The 20,245-nt window shown below is 43.7% G+C and overlaps 1 protein-coding gene and 1 long non-coding RNA gene across 17 annotated transcripts in view; one reads left to right on the top strand and one right to left on the bottom strand.

The window, feature by feature from the left end:
* The window catches only part of APBB2 (amyloid beta precursor protein binding family B member 2), a 457,842-nt gene that overhangs the window by 73,755 nt on the left and 363,842 nt on the right, over window positions 1-20,245 (bottom strand). The gene's annotated exons all lie outside the window — the stretch shown is intronic.
* LOC142464179 (uncharacterized) lies at window positions 11,686-18,352 on the top strand. Of its 2 annotated transcripts, none has more exons than XR_012787613.1 (3): window positions 11,686-11,723; window positions 12,998-13,088; window positions 14,833-18,352. It is a non-coding gene; the product is annotated as an uncharacterized LOC142464179 (long non-coding RNA). The 2 variants fall into 2 exon arrangements; XR_012787612.1 differs by lacking the exon at window positions 11,686-11,723 and adding an exon at window positions 11,836-12,259.

Genomic DNA, 20,245 nt, shown 5'->3' with positions numbered 1-20,245 from the left:
ACACAGTGTCACACACACACACAGTGTCACACACACACTGTCAGACACACACACACACACAGTGTCACACACACACAGTGTCACACACACAAACAGTGAGAGAGACACACACACACACACATACACACAAACTGTGACACACACACACACAAACAGTGAGACACACACACAGAGGTGTCAGTCGCATGCGGCGCTCAGCGGCGGCTTTCTCGGGCACAGGCCCCGCCCCCCGCGAGGTGCTCAGCGACGGCTTTCTCGGGCACAGGCCCCGCCCCCCCGCAGTCCCGTGCGGCGCTCAGCGGCGGCTATATCGGGGGCAGGACCCGCCCGCAGTCCCGTGCGGCGCTCAGCGGTGGCTTTCTCGGGCGCTGTACCCCCCACCCTCCTCCGCCGCCATCCTCAACGTACACCGGCAGAGGCAGGAGGAGGAGCCGAGAGTGCGGCGGGCACAGCGGCCATGCAGCGGGAGCAGAGCCGGGCAGAGGAACCAGAGGCCAACCCTCACCGAGAAGCGGCCGTGTGAAGGAGGAGGCCGCAGGGGGTGAGCGGGACAGAAGGGAGCGGCGGAGCCCGGTGGTGCGGGTGATGGGGGACCTGGTGGGGAGGTGAGCTGGGGGGGTGATGGGTGGGGGGGGGGATGGGTTGGGGAGGGTAGCTGGGTGAAGAGGACAGTGGCCGGGTGCTTGTGCGTGTGTGTGTGTGGCAGTTGGGTGAGGAGGAGAAGAGAGTGGCAGTTGGGTGACATCAGAGCCATAGAGCCACGCAGGCCAATGAGAGGCGTGCGGGGCGGGGCAGGGATACGGAGCAATCTGATTGGCCACATCTACAACCCCACAACTTTCAGATTTATATATTAAGATAATGGTTTGGCTATTACTGAGCTTAACTCCTTGAGAACTCTTGGATGTATGCCATCGGGGCCAGGTGCCTTATTTACTTTAATTTTTTCAAGTCGCTTATGAACTTCTTCCTCAGTTAACCAATTGTTCATTAATATGGAGGTTACGGCTTCCTCCTGCGGCACTACTATTGAACTTGATTCTTCCCTGGTAAACACAGAGGCAAAGAATTTGTTTAATACCTCAGCTTTTTCCTTATCTCCAATAATCTGCCTACCCATCTCACACTGAAAGGGTCCTATATTTCATTAACATGAACCCACCGTAGTGTATCTTATACTTGTTGGCATAATTCAGTGACATCAATTTAGTTAACATCAGTTGATTGTCTACATTGTGCTTCTTATATACCGCTAATCTACAGAACAGACCTACAATTATACAAAGTCCCTTGGGGATTGAGCGAGAAATATATAAAATAGGATGAAAAACGAAAGGGGTCCCTTTTTTCCTGAACACTTTATATGTATATGTGTATATACCGTGAAAGGCAGGGTTGCAGACCTGCCTAAGGCTAAGGCCCCGGTCTCTCCGCTGTAACGCGCGCCCGCGCTTTTGGCGGCGCGTTCAGCCAATTCCCCGGTCTGCAGCTCACTGCAGGAGCAGAGACCGGGGGGGGCGTGGTGGAGGAGTGACGGGGGCGCGGCCATGACGTCACTCGGCAGGTTCGCCCTCATTGGCTGAACCGCCGGGGGGCGTGCCTAATCGCTCGACGCGAGTCCTGCTCTCAATTCTATTGAGAGCAGGTATAGCTCTCGCGCGAGCGCTGCGGCCCCCCCTCGCAGCGGGCCCGGCGCCATTGCGGGGAGGACTCTCGTGCGCGCAGCGTCCGCTGTAGTAGGCAGCGGGGGCAAGGCCTAAGACATGTGAATGTGCTCACAAGTGATCTTTTTATTTGCTATATGCAATACAGTGGAGGTTTCTTGTTACCTTTTTTACTCTAAATACACAGAAGGCACGTCGCTACACCAAACATACAAACAAAAACACACAGTCTACCTGGTGCAAGGGAGAAATCAATGAACAAAAACAGACATATAATCAGAAGACCATATACAGCCCCCTAAAGTTGCACTCAAGATAGATGACATATAGGTATAATGTCAGAAAATAGAAGGCTAGGTCTGAGCCAAATCCAGAATAAATAGGATATAAAGCTGAAAGGTCACACTCAAATGAAAATAATAAAGACTTTAATGTTACTACTATAAAAACGACGAAACACAATAAAAAAGACACCTGACTCCTCCCCCTTGAGAAAGCGCGCGGTGACGCGCAAAACGTACATCGGGGTACGCCGTGACGTCATCACGTTGACGTTCGCGCGGCATGTGTGTCTAGAGGAACGGCAACTCCTAACTCTCCTATGGAGTTTACAGGCTGCACCAGGGACATCAGGTCGTATTAAGCATATATCCATCTGCTGATGTACACGTTCTGTGAGGGGTTTTGCCACTGTGCATTTTGCAGCTAATTAATTATATTGCGCTACCCCTCAGGCACCCATTACTGAGATATATGTGGAGGCTACCTACACTCTATATATACAGATGGCTACTTTGATCTAAGTGTGTTTAGTGACTGCCAATCACACACTGTGTACACATCTAACATCTACTACCTATTTGGTCTCCTGTGTATTCAAACCATTGGTTATTGCAACCCTCTGTTTACAACATAGCACCTGTCGATTTAGCTCCTAACTTGATAGCAGCTTTTTCTCTTGGTTATAGTTATTAACCATATTCGCACCGTTACCACACACATTAGGGGATTTTATTTATGCACCTGTTCTGCATTTTTATTGTGTTTCGTCGTTTTTATAGTAGTAACATTAAAGTCTTTATTATTTTCATTTGAGTGTGACCTTTCAGCTTTATATCCTATTTATTCTGGATTTGGCTCAGACCTAGCCTTCTATTTTCTGACATTATACCTATATGTCATCTATCTTGAGTGCAACTTTAGGGGGCTGTATATGGTCTTCTGATTATATGTCTGTTTTTGTTACCTTTTTCACTCACCATAACTTAAAACGTGATGGTAAACCCTACAGTCTTGAAAATGCAAAGCCAGCAGTACAACCAACTTCACACTGATGATACCCATTAAGGTTGAAACATGTCTGTGAATGGTTTCTCTGGCTTTGCATCTGATTCCCATGCTGTGCTTTTAAAGCTGTGTTAACAGCAAACATTAGCTTATATGGGCTCCATGTAACAATGGTTTTTCAGACAAAAGGTGACACATTGTGTGCTCATTTGCATGTCATTTCCCAGAATCCCTTGCTGCAGTGGAAGCACTGTATGCTGGGGATAATGGTGAAAGTATATCACCAGGGTAAGGGAAAGGGAGGGGAAAAGGGGTAGAGGGAGCCCTCGCTACTGCCAATGACACAGGTGCTACAATCAGGGGAATTATAGAACAACAACACAGAGATGAAGAACCCCTATGATGACAGCACTCAGCGGCCTGTGATACTGATGATAATTATAATGATAATTATGGACCTGATGGAGACAGTAGGTCTTATAATTGATGTGTAATATGAAGTGGGTTAAAAAACAATTTTAATTGGAGAAATCCTCAAATAAAATAAATGGTCCTCAATATGGGATAATCCTAAGTGATTAGCGAATTAAAATAAAATGGAGGTAAGAGGTAAAGGATATAAAGTCCTATTCAATAATAGGCTCTCTTTATACACTTCAACAATGCAGGTAAGTATATACACAGTTCAGTTATCGGGTAAGCTGATATCCTCAAATGGTGGGATATAATGTGTAACATGAACACATACAGCAATAGGATATACAGGTAACTCAAAATGTGAACCGCTTGGTCAGCTCAAAACATAATCCATATATACACTGGCTGTTTAAATCTGTGTATATCCAGAGCTGCGAGTCCGACAGATTGGCAGGTAATTATTATCTGCCAAGGTGTGTTTTGACAACGACTTGTGCCCGGAGCCCTCACTGATATAGCTGGAGGACTATATGAATCATATACGGTGTAACATAAACACATATAGTAATAGGATATACAGGTAGCTCAGAATGTGAACCGTCTGTTCAGCTCAGACATAATCCATATATACACTAGCTGTTTCTATCTGTATAGATCCAGAGCTGCGAGTCCGACAGATTGGAAGGTAAATAATATCTGCCAAGGTGTATTAAGACAACGACTTGTGCCCGGAGCCCTCACTAATATAGGTAAAGGGCTTTTGGAGTCATATACGCTGTAATTCTATACACAATGTTGAACCCCATATCTGAACTGTGTATATACTTACCTGCATTGTTGAAGTGTACAGTAGAGGCAACTCTTATTCTAACAAAAACCAGTGGCAATTCCCCAAAAAACCCAGGAAACACCCAGGTACATTCTGAATACATGCCTTAAACTTTCCTTAAACTAGCCCCAGCATTTCTGCATTGATTAATGGCCTATCAGATTAACAGCGGGGGTCCCTGGCAGTCCCATTCAAACTGAATTGGACTCCAGGGATCCCTGCTGTGTTAATCCTATGGGTCGTTAGTCAATGCAGAAATGCCTTAAACGTGCCTCAAACTAGCCCAGCACATACCCAGCACATACCCAGCACATACCCAGCACATACCCAGAATGTAACCCGGCTAGTTTACGGCAAATGTTAGAATAAACGTTGCCTCTACTGTATAAAGAGAGCCTATTATTGAATAGGACTTTATATCCTTTACCTCTTACCTCCATTTTATTTTAATTCGCTAATCACATAGGATTATCCCATATTGAGGACCATTTATTTTATTTGAGGATTTCTCCAATTAAACTTGTTTTTTAACCCACTTCATATTACACATCAATTATAAGACCTACTGTCTCCATCAGGTCCATAATTATCATTATAATTATCATCAGTATCACAGGCCGCTGAGTGCTCTCACCATAGGGGTTCTTCATCTCTGTGTTGTTGATAATGGTGAAAGGCAGGGTTGCAGACCTGCCTAAGACATGTGAATGTGCTCACAAGTGATCTTTTTATTTGCTATATGCAATACGGTGGAGGTTTCTTGTTGCCTTTTTCACCCACCATAACTTAAAACGTGATGGTATATATATATATATATATATATATATCTATCTATATCTATCTATATCTATCTATCTATATATAGATATATAGATATATATATATACGCCATTGGCTTAAGGGTTGCTCGTGTAATATGAGCTTGAGACAAAAGGTGGCATTGTGTGCTCATTTGCATGTCATTTCCCAGAATCCCTTGCTGCAGTGGAAGTGCTGTGTGCTGGGCGATAATGGTGAAAGACAGGGTTGCAGATCTATCTAAGACATGCAAATGAACAAACAGTAATATTTCCATTTGCTATATATACTGTGACAGAAACCAGGGGATGGTAATAAATTCCGTATATAGGGCTCCCAGGATACTAGACAGTTTCTATCCTGTTTGGCCTGGGAGTGCAGCCTTATAATACATACACTCCATCCCACAGTTTGGCAAGCGCTGGAACTGAGGGATGAGAGATCCAGACCAGAGTTTGTCTGCTGCCTGATTTCTGTCACCTGTCATGCTAATTAGGAATCAGGTATGAAAGACTGATTTCCTGTTTGCTCTGGTCTCCCCACAAGAGCCAGGAGGCTGGAAGGCTGCTGAACTACAGAGGGGAGAAGCCTCTTCCCCAAACAGGTTCAATCTTTCTGTTCATTTGTGTAAGACTGCAAAAGTACCGTGTTTTGATGTTGGAAGTGGAAAAGCCACTTCCAACCCTGAGTCAGGGATATCTAAGTTAAGTTATCGCTCAGGTGAGCAGCTTTTGTTTTGATCTGTTTTCTGTTGTATGCACTGTGGCAGTCTCAGTGCCTGGGACTGAATAAACCAGGCATAGCCTGTTTAAAGGAACAGTACGTGACGCCTCATCATTTAACCTACCCTAAAAGACCGTGTTCTAAACAGTCCCGGACAAACGACGGAGCCCCGGAGTAAGCCGTTTGTCACATATGGTGGAGAATGCGGGCAGAGCACTAGGGGGTCTGCGGGTTGAAGAAATTTGAAAAAAAAAAAAAAAAAAAAAAGTTTTTTTCATCCTCTGCAAACAAGATGGAAGACGTGGTGGGTGCGCTGGTACGCAATGTCGCTGCCCAGAAAGACGCGAATGAAACCCAGCAACAGCTGTTAATAGCCCAGCAAGAAACTAATGCAAACCAGCAGCAGACGAATGCAGCCCATCAACAGCTGCTAATAGCCCAGCAAGAGATTAATGCCAACCAGCAACAGGCGAATGCCAACCAGGAACAGGCGAATGCAAACCAGCAACAGACGAATGAAGCCCTGCAAAACGCGAATGCAAACCAGCAAGAGACAAACCGCTTGCTGAGAGAGGAGCAACAGCGGTTCGCTCAGGGCTTACAGCAGGAACTCGAGATCCTGAGGGGGACTATCAGTAACCTTCCACTGGCAGCGGCAGCCCCAGTACCGAAAATGACCAGGGCAAGCCACTACCTTCAGAAGATGGGACCCTCGGATGATGTGGAAGCCTATCTTCTCACGTTTGAACGCACGGCACAGAGAGAGGGATGGCCAGAAGCTGAGTGGGCTGGTCTAATCGCACCCTTCCTAAGCGGCGAACCCCAGAAGGCTTACTTTGATCTAGAGCCAGCCGAAGCTAACGTCTATGCAAAATTGAAGTTCGAGATCCTCGCCCGCCTCGGCGTAACCACGGCTGTTCGCGCCCAAAGGTTTCACGCATGGTCCTTCACGATGGATAAAGCCACCCGAAGCCAGATGTATGACCTCATCCACCTCGCCCGGAAGTGGCTACAACCCGAGATCAACTCAGCCAGCCACATCGTGGAACGGTTGGTCATGGACCAGTTCTTGAGGAAACTTCCCTCTGCCTTACGCCGTTGGGTCAGTCGGAGTGACCCCCACAATGTGGATGAGCTTGTGGCCCTCGTAGAAAGGTACAATGCAGCAGAAGAGCACCCGCAACCCACAGTCGTGGAGCAACCCCACTACCCGAGGTTCCAGGACTCTTCCAGAGACGGTAAAAGGGTACCGGGGTTAAGGGGCGCTGAAGAGCGGCGACCACCTTCACGCAGCACCAGCAACAGTGGTTCGCACACTAAGGGCAATAGCCAACATGGGGAGCCGGGAAAAGGCTCTAAGTGGGACACAGACTATGTACCTAAATGTGTAAATTGTCATGAGAGGGGCCACACAGCAAAAATCTGCCCACTAAATGATGAGCCCATGCAATGCAACAGCGTGGAACCTTATTCGCTGTTGTCCCAATGTATGGGCCCTAGCCCAGAGGACCCCTTGAATAACCATCTGTGGGCATTTGTAAAGGTTAATGGTAAGAGGGTTCGGGCACTTCTTGACTCTGGGAGCATGGTCACACTAGTGTCCGAATACCTCTTGCCCATTAAGAAGAAACAGGGAAACAGTTCACAAAGAGTGGCAATTTGTTGTATACATGGGGATAATCATGAATATTCCACTGTTGATGTTTTTTTTGAAACAGAATTTGGTTCTTTAGATTTCAAGGTGGGTATTGTACCCAAACTGGCACATGATGTGTTAATAGGGACCGACTTTCCCCATTTTCTAAAAATGTGGTCCCCCGCTCAGAATAGCGCCCAGAGTTCAATAGCGGACCATAACGAAGTATTAGAAGAAACAAATCCTTTCCCTTTTTCAGAAATGGAGGTTGACGAGGGCCCAAATAAGAAGGGGGAAAAGGAGGAGTGCTGTAAAATTCCCTTCCCCATCACTACTTTGGTAGGGAATACCCCAAATCAAGATGTTGAGCAGACACTTACCACCCCAGAACCGGATAAGACCCTCGCTGACCTAGAGGTCAGTCCTGGGAGTTTTAAGAAGGCCCAGTGGGAGGACCCCACATTAGCGGTAGCAAGGGGAAATATACGGGACCAGAATAGTACTCCTGGCCAACCAGATAGGTCACTTGCTTACCCCTACTTCGAGGTAGAGAACGACCTAGTATATCGGGTTGATAAAAGGAAATCAGTTACAACTAAACAATTGTTGGTACCACGGACATTCCGTAACGTAGTATTACACCTCGCACATAGTCATCCATTGGGGGGACACCTAGGGGTGGAAAAGACAAAAGAAAAGGTTCTCCGAAGCTTCTATTGGCCTGGGGTTCTGGCAGAAATTACGAATTATTGTTCCTCATGCCCAGAATGTCAGATCACCGCCCCGTTCAAGGCGTACCGCAGCCCATTGGTACCCCTTCCCATAATAGAGGTACCATTTGACCGGATTGCTATGGATCTAGTAGGACCCCTAATAAAGTCTGCTAGGGGACATCAGCATATATTGGTAATATTAGATTATGCCACCCGATATCCGGAGGCAGTTCCCCTACGTAGCACCTCAGCTAAAAACATAGCAAAAGAATTAGTAGTTCTGTTTTCCCGGGTCGGGATTCCTAAAGAGATTCTATCTGACCAGGGAACACCATTTATGTCTCAAGTAACGAAAGAGCTATGTAAACTCCTAAAAATCAAGCATCTCAGAACCTCAGTCTATCATCCACAAACAGATGGTTTAGTGGAAAGGTTCAATAAAACCTTAAAGAGCATGTTACGGCGGGCGGTTGATAAAGATGGGAAAAACTGGGATTGTTTGTTACCGTACCTGTTATTTGCCATTAGGGAAGTTCCCCAATCATCCACTGGCTTCTCCCCGTTTGAACTATTGTATGGCCGACACCCAAGGGGCTTACTGGATATAGCCAAAGAGACTTGGGAACACGAGGTTACCCCTTACAGAAGTGTAATAGAGCATGTTGCCCAGATGCAGGACCGCATTGCTGCAGTCCTACCCATAGTGAGGGAACACATGGAGAAAGCTCAAGAAGCACAGAGGAATACATATAATAAGGGTGCTAGGGTCAGAATTTTTTCTCCAGGTGATAGGGTACTAGTTCTGGTTCCCACCGTGGAGAGTAAATTCCTTGCTAAATGGCATGGGCCATATGAGGTCTTGGAAAGAGTGGGAGAAGTAAATTATAAGGTAAGACAGCCAGGTAGGAGGAAACCTGAGCAAATTTACCATATAAACCTACTCAAGCCCTGGAAAGATAGAGAAGTCTTGTTAACCCTAGTACCCCCAGGTCCGTCAGAGAATCAAGAAACTGACCCAGAGGTTAGCATAGCTGAAACCCTGTCTGTTCATCAGAAACGAGAGGTTCAGAATTTAGTGAAAAGAAACAAAGAAATCTTCTCTATACGGCCAGGTAGAACTAGCGTAATTGAACATGACCTAGTCTCTGAACCGGGGGTCCGAGTTAACCTTAAACCGTACCGAATCCCAGAGGCCAAAAGAAAGGCTATAAGTTTAGAGGTTAAAAAAATGCTAAAACTAGGTGTAATTGAGGAATCCCAAAGTGGGTGGAACAGCCCTATAGTCTTAGTCCCAAAGCCAGATGGTACAACAAGGTTTTGTAATGACTACCGGAAACTAAACGCGGTGTCAAAATTTGATACTTATCCTATGCCCAGGGTAGATGAACTTGTAGAGAGACTGGGCAAAGCCCGATATCTCACAACCCTAGACCTAACAAAAGGGTACTGGCAGGTTCCCCTCACAGAAAGGGCAAAAGAAAAGACAGCCTTCTCAACCCCAGACGGCCTCTTTCAGTATAAGGTGTTGCCTTTTGGCTTACATGGAGCTCCCGCCACATTCCAAAGAATGATGGATAAAATTTTAAAACCACATGCTCGGTATGCTGCCGCCTACCTGGATGATGTGGTAATCCATAGTGAAGATTGGCAATCCCACCTTCCAAAGGTCCAAGCTGTGCTTGACGCAGTCCGGTCTGCTGGACTAACTGCTAACCCCGCTAAATGCACTATTGGTCTGGAGGAGGCCAAGTATCTGGGATATTCTATTGGCAGAGGTTTACTCAAACCCCAAACACTCAAAGTGGAGGCGATACAAAATTGGCCAAGGCCAGTTACAAAAAAACAAGTAAGGACCTTTTTGGGGTTAATTGGGTACTATAGAAGGTTTATTCCCAATTTTGCAACTAAGGCAACCCCACTAACTGACCTCACAAAAGCAAGAGGACCGCTAATGGTAAAGTGGTCCCCCGAAACCGAACAGGCCTTTAGAAGCCTGAAAGAAGCTCTCTGTGCCCAACCAGTGTTGGTCACACCTGACTTCTCCAAAGAGTTCGTAGTCCAAACCGACGCATCTGAGGTAGGGCTGGGGGCGGTACTCTCCCAGGAGTCTCAAGGTGAGGAGCACCCCATCCTTTATTTAAGTAGGAAACTAAATCCCCAGGAGAAAAATTACTCCATAGTAGAGAAAGAGTGTCTCGCAATAAAGTGGGCTGTAGAGACGCTCAAATACTACCTGTTGGGGAGAAAATTCCGGTTGGTCACAGATCATGCACCCCTTACCTGGATGTGTCAAAACAGGGAAAAGAATGCTAGAGTGACCAGGTGGTTCCTAAGCCTACAACCCTTTAAATTTTCTGTGGAACACAGGTCAGGGCACAAACATGGCAATGCTGACGGGTTGTCAAGGATGCACTCCCTAATATCCATGGTCGCTCATCCCTCGAGGTCTGAGCTGGGGGGGAGGATATGTGACAGAAACCAGGGGATGGTAATAAATTCCGTATATAGGGCTCCCAGGATACTAGACAGTTTCTATCCTGTTTGGCCTGGGAGTGCAGCCTTATAATACATACACTCCATCCCACAGTTTGGCAAGCGCTGGAACTGAGGGATGAGAGATCCAGACCAGAGTTTGTCTGCTGCCTGATTTCTGTCACCTGTCATGCTAATTAGGAATCAGGTATGAAAGACTGATTTCCTGTTTGCTCTGGTCTCCCCACAAGAGCCAGGAGGCTGGAAGGCTGCTGAACTACAGAGGGGAGAAGCCTCTTCCCCAAACAGGTTCAATCTTTCTGTTCATTTGTGTAAGACTGCAAAAGTACCGTGTTTTGATGTTGGAAGTGGAAAAGCCACTTCCAACCCTGAGTCAGGGATATCTAAGTTAAGTTATCGCTCAGGTGAGCAGCTTTTGTTTTGATCTGTTTTCTGTTGTATGCACTGTGGCAGTCTCAGTGCCTGGGACTGAATAAACCAGGCATAGCCTGTTTAAAGGAACAGTACGTGACGCCTCATCATTTAACCTACCCTAAAAGACCGTGTTCTAAACAGTCCCGGACAAACGACGGAGCCCCGGAGTAAGCCGTTTGTCACAATACATATACACACACACCACAGATTGCATTGCAACAAACACCACAGAATATATTGTGTGTATACAGAGTATGCATACACTATATATACAGTATATATATATATAAAAAGATATATATATATATACATACATATATCACACACACACACACGCACATATACCGTATACTGTGCTATGATATAGTTAAGTTATATATACTATTATTGAAACGAAGTGAGAAACACATGTCATATTTGTACTAAATATTTTTGACTTGTACATTTAGCCCTTTGCCACATTGCTCCAGCAGGGAACATTTGCCTTCATAAAAAGTAGATTGAGGATCAAAGAGGCAGTGGGTGGCAGTGTGCCACTAGCGAAACTCACAGGAGGGGGCAAAGAGCTTTCAAAAAGCTTTCTATTCTATAAAAATCCAATCACATTTTGGCTTATAAAGAGACGTGCAAGTGGCAATCAATTTAAAGGGGGATTCTGCTCACCATACAACATAATCTTTGTTGTAGAATCAATCTATTCAGAAGGCAAAACAGAACCAGCAAGTATGGGAAGACAAGAGGCGCGCAGGGTTTGTGCTTGTGCATTTTGCATGTTATTCCTGTCCCTAAGCAGTAATTAAGATTTAAAATGAACAAAATTAAATATCATAATATATAATAATAATTAAAAAAATATATATATATATATTTCCTAGATATTACTTAGATTATATATTAATAATACATATATATTTATATTGTGACAGAGTCATAGACTGTGTATGGTAGAGAGAGGTTGCAGTATGCATGCTTTCCAGGATGCGGGAGGTTAAACTGCTCTAGCTAGGCAATCAACTAGGGTGTTCCAGTTACCTACTGATTGCAAGGGGTTTAAAACGCAGTCAGAAGCCTGCCAGAATGGAATCTTTCCCTAACGGTTGGCCAGGACGCTCCAAGAAGCTGCACATGCCTGCAAGGAAGCAGGGCTTGTCTACGAGGAACCTGAGTTCCACAGTCTGCTGAGGAAGTATGACTGACCGGTCTGCAAGGCATAACGGTTCCACAAGCAAAAACCTGGAGAGTCCTGGGACGGATTACGAGCACCTCAGATAAGAACTTTATGTTGGTAATAGATGTACTGTGTTATGATATGTTCTATTTAAACTGGTAATTAGCTTAGCTAACCAGTTGGTTACTCAGGGCCTGTTCAGTTAGTCTGTCTCCCTGACATGAAGTAGACTTCGTTTACGGTTTTGTTTTGCCTTAAAAGAGATGGTACAGTACCTTTATATTTCTGTTTACTTGTGTGGAACATATACCCCTAAAAGTATTGTTACAGTACAAGTACAGACTGTGGACCCTTTACTGCTACAGTATACAGTATAGTAATAAAATGTAAATTAAATTCACAATAACTGCTCTTCACACTCTGAGTGCATACATTTGTACATTAAGACTGAGCCAGTTCTTAATATCATTAAAAAAAAGTTGTTACTGTATGTATATTGGCATCATATTACAATCTGGAAAATGTAAAAAAGCAACAGAATAGCACAATTCAAAGCTGCCAGCAGATTGAGAAAAATGCTTCTTGCCCACACTATCCTAATTTTAGAAACATGTTGGATATTATATGAAAGAACAGAAATATTAGCTATTTATAAAAATTAACCAGGGAGAAAGTTTATATATATATATATATATATATATATATATATATATTGACTTCAAAAGGACCATGGTGTGTGTGTGTGTGTGTGTGTGTGTGTGTGTGTGTGTGTATATATAAAAAGGATGGCTCTGTTTTAAATATTAAAAAAAAAATGTAATCCCACATTAAATATATATATTTTTTTTCGCTTAGACATGTCAGCCTACAAGAACTGCAACCAGTGACATGCGGAGGTTGTAATGGAAAAGTACTGATTGTTTCCAATGAGACTGACGCCAAATCGGTGAGAATCACAGAAAAATCAATGGCAGCAGCAGACGTGCTATGTGTTTTACTGTTGTGATGGGCACAGATAATATAACGCTGCTTGTCCCGTGCTTATCCTATGTACTGTCAGGAAGGGTTTTTTCAGTGTTCCCCGCTATTTTGTCAGGTTTATGGTATAGTTTCCTCTCTCCATTTAATCGGACCCAAATGCTACTATTCTACACACCTTTGTTTAGGGATGTAACTGAATATGAGTATAGTCTGTATTGTTACTAATGTTAAATCTCAGCAAGCACAATAGAAAATAAGAGGTAGATGTATTCTGCCCTCAGTGGGAGGACCTGCTGTTAATTACCACATACAGGGTGGTCCTCGCAATCCGACGGTCCGCTATCCGTGGCACGGATTATCCAACGCCGGGTAAAGCATTCCGCTGAACGCATTATCCGCCACCCGCCACCGCGGATTAACATTGGATCTGCAATCTGCTGGTCCGCAATCTGACGGCGGATTCCGTCGGATAACCGAGGACCGCCTGTATTAGGATGTGCAGATGTACGTTCTCACGTGCAGGACCCTCGTTACCTTCTGTATCTGTTTGCACTTGTATGTCATTGATGTCACACTGTACCCCCCCACTGTACCGCGCTGTGGAATATGTTGGCGCTTTACAAATCTGTGAAGTTTTTGCTCAAGTTGACAAACCAGGAGAAATTTGAGGTTTTTTTTCATCAAACATTTTTGCATAAATTCGCAATCTTCGCTTAAAATCCGCCAATCATTCAAAGTCATTGTGCAAGGTCACTTGGCTCTTTATATGCCGCTATAAATTGCCATTTTGTTTATTTTACTAATTTTTGTAAAGTTGTTTTATTTTTTTGCAAAAAATGTACATAAATCGCAAAGCCCTTTTTGAAGAGCTGCTCTTCAAACATCTCTCTTAGATTGTACGCTCCCAGCACCGCAGACACTGTGGCTGTAGTACACGGTCGCCATATTGTGAATATTCATAGTGTTTGTGGCAAGCACAGTGGAGAGTTATTTAACACTGCTAATAACTGATCGACTTCAGACAATGTGGTGGCATACTGATTTGGGTAATACATTGTTTTGTTTTAAACCACATTTAACTCTGTGCCCAGGACATACTTGAAAACGAGAGGTAACTCTCAATGTATTACTTCCTGGTAAAATATTTTATAAATAAATAAAAAGGATAGAGAAAGCACTTTACATGTTGCAGTGGCTCAGAAGAAGACTCAATGTGTCATACTATGAAGCACATACTGTAGCACTCCCATTGGCATCAGCTGTGAGCTGCCGCGATGGGCCTGGGAATGCACAGCTGGTGTTATTTTTACAGGCTCCGTTTTAGTATAAAAGGAATGCTTTTAGCTGGAAATGAAATTAATGGCAGGCCGCTTCTGCCTTCTCTGTTGGAAATAGTGCACAGTTTTTATAAGGGACACAGATCGCAATGTTGAACTCTTTAGAGTGCTGTGTATGTGTTAAGATCCCGATTGGAAAGTGCAAAATGATACAATCTATCTGCTTTTAGCAACAAAGGATGAGACGTGAATGTGTATATGCAACTGTGTTTCACCTACTCTCCCCCCTCCCCATGATAGAAACAGAAGAGCTTCAGTCCCAATTAGATGGTTCAATATTTTAGAAAACTTGTCTTAACTTATTTTTCCAAGGCCTCTTAAAGGCACAATCCACTCCCCTGTGTTTTTGTTTTGTTTTGTTTTTTTTAACAGGATTGGAACCAGGGCCTCCTTCAGAGCTGAACCACACTATTTTCAGGTCTACGGACTGCAAGATACAGACATACCCCGCATTAACGTACGCAATGGGACCGGAGCATGTATGTAAAGCGAAAATGTACTTAAAGTGAAGCACTACCTTTTCCCCACTTATCGATGTATGTACTGTACTGCAATCGTAATATACGTGCATAACTGATGTAAATAACACATGTGTAACAGGCTCTATAGTCTCCACAGCCTCGGTACAGGTAGGGAGCCGGTATTACTGTTCCAGACATGCTGACAGGCGCTTGCGCGAGCTGCTGTTTGCCTATAGGGCGATATGTCCTTACTCGCGAGTGTCCTTAAACCGGGGTATGCCTGTACTTACTTGTGAAGTTACCGGTATTACTTTCTGTTTTTTTGTTTTTTGTTTTTTTTTAAGGGGATTTGATGATGTAGCTTCCTATGGGCCTGATATTTGGCCGTTATTTTGTTTCTCCTGAGGGAAATTTAAACCCGGTAACTTCACCGATAAGTGTTTCGCGAACAGCAGGGTCAACAGAGCTCAAAATACTGCCATTTTGGCGGCTAGAAAAAAAGAAAACGAGTAGGAGGAATGTTACTTTGATAATATTTAATCTCAACATTTCTATAAAAATGTATTGTAACCCAACCCAGATAAATGCAACTTTGGTAGTACTGCTTAATTTTTTTAATTTTTTTTTTTACCTCTTGTAGCTTTAATTCTGATAATGAAAATATGAATTATATTTTAATTAGTTTATGGGCTTTATTTAAAAAGTTATAAAAATAGTAATTCCCCCTATTTTACAGAATTCGAACCCTGAACATGAATGGCGGTATTTTAAGCTCTTGGGATCCCCCTTACCCTGAAGATACCTAACCTATTTAGTTGCCAGTGTTCCTTCATGGTTTTTCAAAGATGGCTCCTGCAGTCATTCCATAGGAAACCGCAGTCTCATCACCCTGATGACGTTGCAGTTTTCACCTGGGCCATGGGATTTGGTGGCCATTTTGTTTTCCTGGAATGGAGCTAAAACACCAGTAAGTACCTTAGGAACCAGTGGAAAGGGGGGAGTTCACAAAAGTGAAAAATACTGTGATTTAGCTCTGGAGGAATCCCCGGTTCAAATTCTGTAAGGGGAGGAAAAAACAACGGGAAAAAACAACGGGGGGAGGGGGATTATATTAAAACACAAACCTTAAAATTAGTATCCAAGGCCATATTTATTAAAAGGCTCTCATGGCTCACTTGAAGGGGCTGTAAGTTGTATTCCAGAGCCGGAAGGTGTCTTATGGAATAGAACCTATTAGCAAATATGGGCCCATAAGCCTGAGTGCTTTCACTGTATTGCAGATTAAGCTTTGTTCATTAGCTCGCAAGCTCTTATACACAATGTAATAATGCACTGTATTGGACTATAATACTCCTGCAGAACAGCCTGCTGCACTATATCACACACCCTAAAAATGAACTAGGAAAAAAAGGATGATCTCATGTTTATTTCCTGCAAGTTCACAACACACACACTAGTTAATCTCCTGCAACATTATCCCTCAAACCTGGGGTGGCCAACTCCAGTCCTCAAGGGCAAGCCAACAGGTCAGGTTTTAAGGATATCTCTGCTCGTTGACAGAGCCACTGATTGAGCCACCTGTGCTGAAGCAGGGATATCCTTAAAACCTGACCTGCTGGTGGCCCTTGATGATTGGAGTTTGCCAGCCCTTACCTTAAACGCTTGAAGCAGCAATCTGTGTCTCTAGTATGCTTTTTCACATAACTTGAACTGGTGGGTTTCCCAGTATATAAATCATCACATTGTTCTTAACTGCAACAGACTCCTGGCTCCAGAGATAGAAGAAATGTGATTACTCAGCAGTTCTGCACAGACGACACATTCAGTAACAAAGCAAATTCAGCGGAACACGTTCCAAATACCAGGAGGTTTAAACTTGTAGTTGCTTGTATTTCCAGACCAGTGTCAGATTTAAGCATAAGTAAGCTACAGTGTAAGGGCCTCACAACATGAGGCCTCAAAAATAGAAAACAATGTGTGCATTTCAAGTTTTCAAATCCAGATCAAATCTAAAGAAGATATGGGGAAAAAGACAATGCTGTATAAATATGGACATTTTCGTTCAAATATTATCCTAAGCATCATGTGCATTGAAAGTGACAAACTTCGGAGCTTAACATTTGAAGACATCATCAAGGACTTCGCTCTCAAACTCATGAAAGAAAATGTTTTAATATTAAAATGAATGTGATAACACTGTTCATTTTAGCTTTACACCGTTATCGCTTTACAGTATATACCAATGCTAGTATAATGCATTCATTCATTGCAGTGTGAGGTTTATATTTCCAATGGTCCCTTCAGTCAGAATAATACATTTATTTCTAATTTTGAGGGCCTCTTAAACTTGACATAGCTCAGGGCCGCAGAAGGTCCAAGTCCGACCCTGCTCCAGCCCCCGTAATTATGACTGATTTGGTTGGGGGAGTCTTCTGGTACACAATGGCAAATTATGGGGGGAGGGAATATTTTCTAGTGCACAATTCCTGCTTATTTAAATAACAAAGAGAATCTTACTGAATAAATGTCAGATTTATTGAAATGCCTGCTGTGTATGATTTGTGTATGAGAGAAAAGCAAGAAAATGTTTCCTGATTACATTTGCCTTGGTATTTACAGCTGTTTTCAGTGAGCATCCATAATTATGAGTCTATTGATGCGTTTCTTTCTTAAAACAGTCTGTGGTCATGTATCAGGCATACTGTATGGAGGCTATGCAGTTACTAAACTATTACATATGCAGTTTTTTTAGCTTCTGTACAATGAGACAATTTTCTTCCCCAAGTGTAATACAGCTGATGCCAGGATCTTTAGTCAATGTATGTTACAACCAGTTGAAGGCAATTTCACACACAAAATGAAAGAAATACAACTACATTCTATTATACTGTATTAACCTATTAACCTATTATACAGTATTATGTAACCCCTCCACTTTTACAGTAGCTCTGACTTACGAATATTGCTGAGACAGGGGCCCGAGTCCCTATTAATAACTTATCAGGCCACACATGGCCTACAGTGAGACGGAGAAAAGAATACGGACACGGTATATGGGTGGTACAACAAGTTTACTTATCCGCTAATAACTGGGTACCCTGTGATCCTCAGCCAAGGATCAATACACATAGTATACAAATATAACACAATCCCCAAATAACACGGCGCAGGTGTAAATTAGTGTCAGTGGTGTGTTAGCCACCCAGTCCTGGGTATATTGGCTATTTGTGATGGTGCCGGCACACTGTGGGAGCTCTTTGTGTACTGTGTCGCAGGTCTTTATAGCCATTGAGGGTTCTCTCCGACGGCGCTCAAACTCTCAATCACGTCCTGACTGTAACGCGCGGCTCCTGCTGCCATATGTACTCTCTCAAATCCTCGACCGGACCTGACAGCACTCAGGTCCGCACAGATCTGACTCAACATAGCTGCCCCCCCCCCCCCCCCCCATTTTGAAAGGCTCATCTCCCTCATAATCCCTCCTCTTCCACTGCTGTGATTATTGGCTGCTCTCATGTCAATGACAGTCACAGGTCCAAAGCACATTGGAGAGGAACCTGTCAGGGGGCAGTGAGAGTGTGTGGAGCTCATCACAGAGAGGGTGTTTTTTTGGGCCTAATTTTCAAGCAACAACCAATCCTACAGCTGTAGCAAGACTTACTGTCCCCAGCGCCGCGGTCAAAGAAGCAAAACACTCCGGCGCTTGGGACAGTGTCTTGGTTCTTTTATCCCCACGTCAATCAGTGCTATGACGCACAGTGTTTCCATCACCAATGCATCTATTCATACTTCCGCCTGCGAACATTAAGCTGTGGGCACAGCAACTGTAAAATGTTTATGATCATTTGCTTTTATTTTTTTTAGCATTTTCAAATTGTGTTACACGCCCTATGTATTATTAGCATTTATCCAGTTTTAAAATGTGGCCAATTTCTATAAGGATTAATGAGAACCCGCGTTATGTTGATACACGCCGCTGCCCTAGGATTCTGCGCCCCCCCCAAAAAAACCTTTTTACGCCACCCGTAAGTTGACAGAGAAAAGCAATGCAGTAAAACTTAAAGGAATGCAAGCTGCATGTTTCTTAATACATTGACCAGCACCTACATACAAACATAACTCCACCCTAAACCCCTCCTGCTTGATCCATAAATCAATCATCTCATCACAGACCAATGCAGACATATCAGATAATGGCACAGCTAAGGTAAATACATAGCGGCAGTCTGCCGCGCAGGTTTCTCAGCGCCAGTTGCGACGTAATAATGACCGTGCTTCTAAATGTTGTCTTTGATACATGGTGTGAATACTCAAGACTCCTCTTCTTCCCTGGCATCTTCCCATAGTCCTTATTGAGAATATTCTTGTATCTATCCTGAGCAGCTTTGCATTCCTTTATTGTATATTTCCACCACCTGTCCTGGGGTTTTTGTCCTATGAATCAACTACACTTTTACCAAAGAAGCCTTTATTAATGCAATCAAGATTTTATTTTAAAAATACATTAAAATGACCTTTTATGCATGAGTTTTATCCCAATGTTTAAGCTTGATACAAAGAGGTAATATTAATTCAAGTGTAATTACTATTAAGTGAATAGAGGTTAATCCTCAATAATAGCCGTCCCTGCGGCGAGCTCGTCTGTTTGCACTATAATTAAGGAAAACAGGTACAAGATGATGATGAGATGGTATTTAACACCATGTAGATTAGCGCACACTTACACTGGCGACACACTTTATTCGAGCTCGGCTAGTCCCACGAATTCGGGCATACCCGGGTGTATTGAGGTTTGTGACTGTTTTCTGCCCGAGTGCATTGAGGTATTTTCCAAGCAGAGATTGAAGCATTTTATTCCCGCTGGCTGCAATACTGCACAGTATATATATATATACTGCATTACAATTCATGAATTTATGCCATCTGGTAGACACGCGAAGCATTGCAGCCTATTAAATCCTAATCATTATCATTTAACAGATCAGCCGCCCATCAGCCAGGCATGAACCCAGGCTGGGAAGGCAAATGCAACGGGGCTTGTCAGAGGTGAGGAGCGGCGCATTCCAGGTATCTGCCAGGTACATACCGGGTATTTGCTCGAATAAAGTGTGTCGGTGCAGTATAAAGGAGCAAGGGCTCTGTGCTGGAGAAATTGCGGATGTAGAGGTACATTATACCCTATATTATGGACATGCTCAACGACTGCTCCCTTCTGGAGAAAAATGAAGAGAGAGCTCACCAGAGTGCTTGGTGTTGTACCAATGGATCCTGAAATAATGATTTTGGGATAACCTGTACCAAATGTATCATATGCCACGAACACA

Source organism: Ascaphus truei, chromosome 1 (genome assembly GCF_040206685.1).
Source record: "Ascaphus truei isolate aAscTru1 chromosome 1, aAscTru1.hap1, whole genome shotgun sequence".
NCBI lineage: Eukaryota > Metazoa > Chordata > Amphibia > Anura > Ascaphidae > Ascaphus > Ascaphus truei.
Note: the sequence above shows the minus strand (reverse complement) of the source record. Positions and strands in the feature narration are given on the sequence as shown.